Source organism: Ahaetulla prasina, chromosome 7 (genome assembly GCF_028640845.1).
Source record: "Ahaetulla prasina isolate Xishuangbanna chromosome 7, ASM2864084v1, whole genome shotgun sequence".
Classification (NCBI taxonomy): domain Eukaryota; kingdom Metazoa; phylum Chordata; class Lepidosauria; order Squamata; family Colubridae; genus Ahaetulla; species Ahaetulla prasina.
Window position 1 is genome coordinate 83,100,097 of NC_080545.1, and position 6,000 is coordinate 83,106,096.

The window sequence follows — 6,000 nt, forward strand, 5'->3', positions numbered from 1 at the left end:
TCTTTCTGTGTCCTACTTAACTCTTTGCTCAACAAGTGACTCAACCTTGAGGTGGTGAGAATCGAACTGCTGACAGTTGACAGTAGCCTGCAATACTGCATTGAAGTATATAGAATTCATGACTGAAAGGAGAGCTGTGGTGGCGCAGAGGTTAGAATGCAGTATTGCAGGCTACTGTCAACTGTCAGCAGTTCGATTCTCACCACCTCAAGGTTGAGTCACCCTTCCATCCTTCTGAGATCAGTAAAATGAGGACCCGGATTGTTGGGGCCAAGAGGCTGACTTGTAAACCACTTAGAAAGGGCTGTAAAGCACTGTGAAGCAGTATATAAGTCTATTGCTGTCGCTAATGAGCAATACTGTCTCCACTTCAGCCCACCATGCTCCATGATAAGAGCTATCCGTCCCTTTGCGCATTCTCTGTATGTGCCTACCTGTCTCACATGAAACAGTAGACCCTGAAGATAAGGAATCTAGCACTGACCACGTTACCTAGTTAGGTTAATGAAATGACTGCAAGAAAACAAGCAACCCCAGAGAGCACCAAGGACCCCTCATGTCAACCCTGAGCTACAAATATTCTCCTTTATTGATAAGGAATCTGAATAATGATTGATAAGGGCTTTGCAACATGCTAATTGAATCTTTTGCGGGTAGATGTCCAGATCCTGATCACTCCTGCTGATGGTCAGAATTTACTAAAGATTGGAGAGGAATGGGAACACATTCAGCAACTGAAAACTACCAATAGTAGCTGGAACAACCCCAGCTGCTGCCCTATTGTCATCAGAGCTGTCATGAAGCATAGCAAGATAGAAGACGTTAAAAGATGGGAAATGCTACTACTTTATATCATTGGATCAGGTTAGATCAGAGTTTCTCAATTGTGACAACTTGAAGAGGTGTGGACTTCAACTCCCAGAATTCCCCAGCCAGCTGTGCTGGCTGGGGAATTCTGGGAGTTGAAGTCCACACCTCTTCAAGTTGTCACAATTGAGAAACACTGGGTTAGATGGTCTCAGTGGTGAACTGGGAATGAGACAAAGCCTTAGAATCAGTCTTAAGGAGGATCTATCTTAAGGAAGTAAAGAGACATCTTCCAACCACAGAGGTGTGGATGAGATCTTCGTGAAAATTATTACTTTCCTTCAGGTCTTTTAGTCAATCATGCAATTAAGTATTAAAGAAGAAGGCTATTATACTGAATTGGACATGCTCTGACTTGATCTGACTGCTCCTATTTTAATGAATGCTTTATGTTAACATTTTCTATTTTGTGATTAACTGGGAAATGTTTTATGATGAAAAGCAGAATATATAAAAAATATATAATTAATGTAGATCAATGAAATCCAGTTTAAGTGGATTCAACTTAAAGCCCATATAAATTTGGAAAAGAAGTGAGTCATAAATTTGTTTAGAAATGGACACATGATAACCACAGGTATGGCCAACTAGCCTAAAAAGGTGCTACCTGATCCCTAAATTAAATGAAAAATAATGAAAATAAATATGCCCCAAATGTTAAAAATCTCAGTGTTCCTGCACAAAGCTCACAAGTTTTCAACAATTTTAATTTCATGATTTAACTTCTCATGTCATTGTGTGTTATTGTACAGTGTGCCTGTCATATGAGAAAAAAATTAATTGCTTTAATTCAGCTGCTAGAGTCAATCCTTTAAACCAAATAGCTACTTGTTTTTATTTGGGGGGTGTTTGGAAATTTCAGTGAAAAAATATGGTAGGTTCCCGCCTTCCTAACAATAGAGGAAGTCAGGTGGCCATTAAGAATAAAATTTCTTGCTCATTATCCAAATTCATTAGAGAATACTTGATTTAGGTCTGTTTTTCACGGTAGCCCCCAAAATATATAGACTTATCTCCCCACGTAATTATGACTTTGTAGAAAGATATTTTCCAAGGGACTTCAAAGAATAACAACCAGCCAAAGGTCAACCAAGAGAGCACAAAACAAATCTTTTGTTGACTGTCAGTCCTCAGTTCTGTTTTTTTTATTTCAAGAAGACAATAGACAATAGATAGATAGATAGATAGATAGATAGATAGATAGATAGATAGATAGATAGATAGATAGATAGATAGATAGATAGATAGATAGATAGATAGATAGATAGATAGAAAAATAGATGATTGATAGATATGATAGAAAGATAGATGATAAATAGATGCTAGAGAGATGCTAGATAGATATGATAGATAGATAGAAAGATAGATTGATAGATATGATATAGAAAGATAGATGCTAGATAGATGCTAGATATGATAGATAGAAAGATAGATAGATGATGATAGATAGATAGATAGATAGATAGATAGATAGATAGATAGATAGATAGATAGATAACAGACATAGATATAATATAGAAAGATAGAAAGATAGATGATAGCTAGACAGATGAATGATAGCTAGATAGATAGATAAATAGATATGATAGATAGATGATAGATATGATAGGTAGATAGATAGATAGATAGATAGATAGATAGATAGATAGATAGATAGATAGATAGATAGATAGATAGAAAGAAAGAAAAATAGATGATAGATAGATGATAGATATGATAGGAAGATAGATGATAGATATGATAGATAGATATGATAGAAAGATAGATGATAGATAGATGATAGATAGATATGATAGATAGAAAGATAGAAGATAGATAGATGATAGACAGATAGATATAGAAAGGTAGATGATAGATGATAGATAGATATGATAGATAGATAATAGATACAGATAGAAAGATAGATGATAGATGATAGATAGATGATAGATAGATAGAAAGATAGATGATAGATATGATAGATCGATAGATCGATAGATAGGTAGGTAGGTAGGTAGATAAATAGATAGATAGATGAGACTTTGTCGAAACGTCGCCAAGACACTTCCAATTTTATGCAGGACAAAACCCGAATAACCAAATACCTACATAGATAGATAGATAGATAGATAGATAGATAGATAGATAGATAGATAGATAGATAGATAGATAGACAGACAGACAGACAGACAGACAGACAGACAGACAGACAGACAGATGATAGGCTTTGGGCTTTGAACTTGAGCTTCCTGTTCCTGTTCCTGTGGCAAGGGCAAGTATCCTATTGGCTGTCAGACTCCCAAAGGGAGGGGGTCTTAGCTAAATGTGTAGGCTGTCTGTGTCCCAGGCTTGGTTGAATCTTGCTGGGTGATGTAATGAAGGGGCTTTGGCAATTCCTATTGTGGCTGAGGGCTAATCTTACCTTTGTTGGATCTTGGGTAAGGTCATTTGCTTATGAATAGACCTAGCCATCTCTTTATCTCTTAAGTGCTGACATCTGCTGTGGGCTATTAAGGAGGGTGGGGACTATTAAGAGTGAGTCTGCTTCCTGCCTCAAAAAAAAAACATGTTTCTCCATTTCTCATCCAGGGAAATATAATATTCTGCCTTTTTAATAACTCCTAGAATATTTCATTCTTCTAGAAGAGGGGTGGGTGCTAACCTTCTACACTTCCAAGAATATTTGGGCATTTTTAGAAATAGCTTGACCTAGGATGCTAATAATTTCCCAGCTGAAACTATAGTTAAATCTGTCCAAGTAATGCATAATAAAGCAATTTTCATCCTATCTTCTGACTGCTAGTTGGTGTTCGCAAATGCACTTTACTAGTCTGCTAAGGGAGCTTTATTATTTCAACACAACTGCTGGGTTGGTGCACCTTCTACCCTGGAGATATCCAGAGATATCTGGTCAGGGTTAGCTTATTTGTTGGACTGCCTCTGCCAAGTGAAATCCACTCATCCCGTCAGATCCAGCAGAAGAGGCATGTTATGGATTGTTAGATGAAAATTTGGGATCCCAATTCATGCAAGGACAAATCAGAATGAAATCCAGACATGCTATGTGGAAAAGAAATGATTTATTTATTCCCAAAAGCAGAGTTTGCTTCTGGGAATAACCACAAAGAAAATGAGGTACAGAGAGGTTGTTTTATAGGGGGACTGGTCCTTGGTATGGGCTTGAAAGATGTGGATACTTGCTGGTTCTAGTGTATTGTTGGAAGAAATATCCATCTGGGTTCAGTTCCAAGTGGGGACAAAGACACTGGAAACATGGAGGCTGCTTGGAAAGATGGTTTAATGGTGGCCAGGATCACATGGCTTGAGATCCTGAACAGAAAAGGGCTGAGATCCTGTGTGCTCCCTGGTTTTATGCTTTTTCTGAGCTTTGAACTTTCTGGGGCACAGGAAGAGTGTCCTGATTGGTTGTCAGACTGCCAGGGGGTGGGAGTCTTAGCTAACATTGTAGGTTGTCCCTCAAGCTTGCCTGAGCCTTGCTGGCTGATGTAATCTTCCCAGGTGCCATGTGGTGAGATGGGTAGAGGCTAATCCTATTGTTATGTTCTGGAAGTAACGAGGCTGGAGACCAGGGTAGTGACAACAGCTCTTTAATATAGGGTGAACCCAGCAACAGGCTGGGGGAAAAACCTCTCCTTTTATACAGTTCTGCTGGAGGCTTCGTCCAATCAGCAACGTGCTGATTTCCCGCTCAAATATTTAAAGGTACAAACATGAATACATAACACTCCTCCCCTCCCAGAAAACACTTTGCCTCTATTTACATTTTATTTACATGTCCTTATTCGACGTAGTCACGCAAATAACCTGGGCGTCTCCTAGTTCTTTCAGACCTGCGCGGTTCAGTTCTGGGTGGTGTTTTGAGCTGGTCGGAGGGTCTGTTTTCTCCTCCCAGCTCTTTCTCTAGGCCAACGGGCCCTGGATTATTTGCAGACTCTTTTTCTTGGCCATCCGGCCTTGGATTACTTTTGTGATTTTCCCTGCCGATTCCCTCGGGAACCTGATGGCGTCGCTGGACCTCCGGGACCTCAGCTAAGTCTTGCGCCTCCGGGTTATGGTCAGCTGTGGGTTCAAATAAGGATTGGTCACTATCTGTCTCGTTTGGTTCGGTTTGATCAGTTATTCGTTTCCTTATCTGATCTATGTGGCGCCTCCACACTCGGTTGTCTTGTAGCTCTACCAAATACGATTTTGGGCCGGTTGTCTTTATGATTTGTCCTGCGAGCCAACTAGGGCCGTCCCCATAGTTTCGGGCCCACACCCGGTCGCCTATGCCCATTTCCCTTGTTTTTTCTAGTTCCCCCTTGTAACCCTCTGGTGTGTAATGGGGATTCAAACGGTCAAGTGGGCACCGGAGTTTCCGTCCCATCAACAATTCGGCTGGGCTTCTGCCTGTAGCCGTGCTTGGGGTTCTGTGCTGAACGGCCAGAAAGAAATCTATCTTTGTTTGCCAGTCACCTGGCTTGAGCCTGACACGCCTCCTTAGCGCCCGGACGGAACGCCTGCAAGGCCATTCGACGCAGGGTGGAAAGGCGCAGAGAGGGCATGTCGGATGCCCTCCTCTGCCAGGTATTCTTCAAACTGGGCTGCCGTGAATTGCGGCCCATTGTCGGACACCAGAGTGTCCGGCAACCCGTGAGTTGCGAATAGGTGGCGCAGGGCTGCGATTACTGCTTCGGCCGTAGTGGATTTCATGAGTATGATCTCCAACCATTTGGAGAATGCATCCACAACCACTAGGAACGTTTGGCCGTGGAACGGGCCAGCAAAATCAATGTGGATTCTTGACCAGGGCCCTTGGGGTTTTTCCCATTCCTGACTGGGGCCGTTGGGGTAGAGGTCTGGACTCTTGGCAAGCCTGGCATTTCCCTACCCTCTCAGCAATCTCTGCGTCCATGAGTGGCCACCACACATAGCTTCTAGCTAACCCTTCATCCTTACGATCCCTGGGTGACCTCGTGGAGGAGGTCCAATACCTTTCCCTTAATTTATCAGGAATTATTACACGATCACCCCATAACAGGCACCCCTTGAGCCGAGAGCTCATCGCTTTTTAACAAATTCTTTGAACTGCTCGCCCGGCGCAGCGGCCACCCTCTCTGTACCCAACCGAGTACAGTCCTTAACACAATGTCC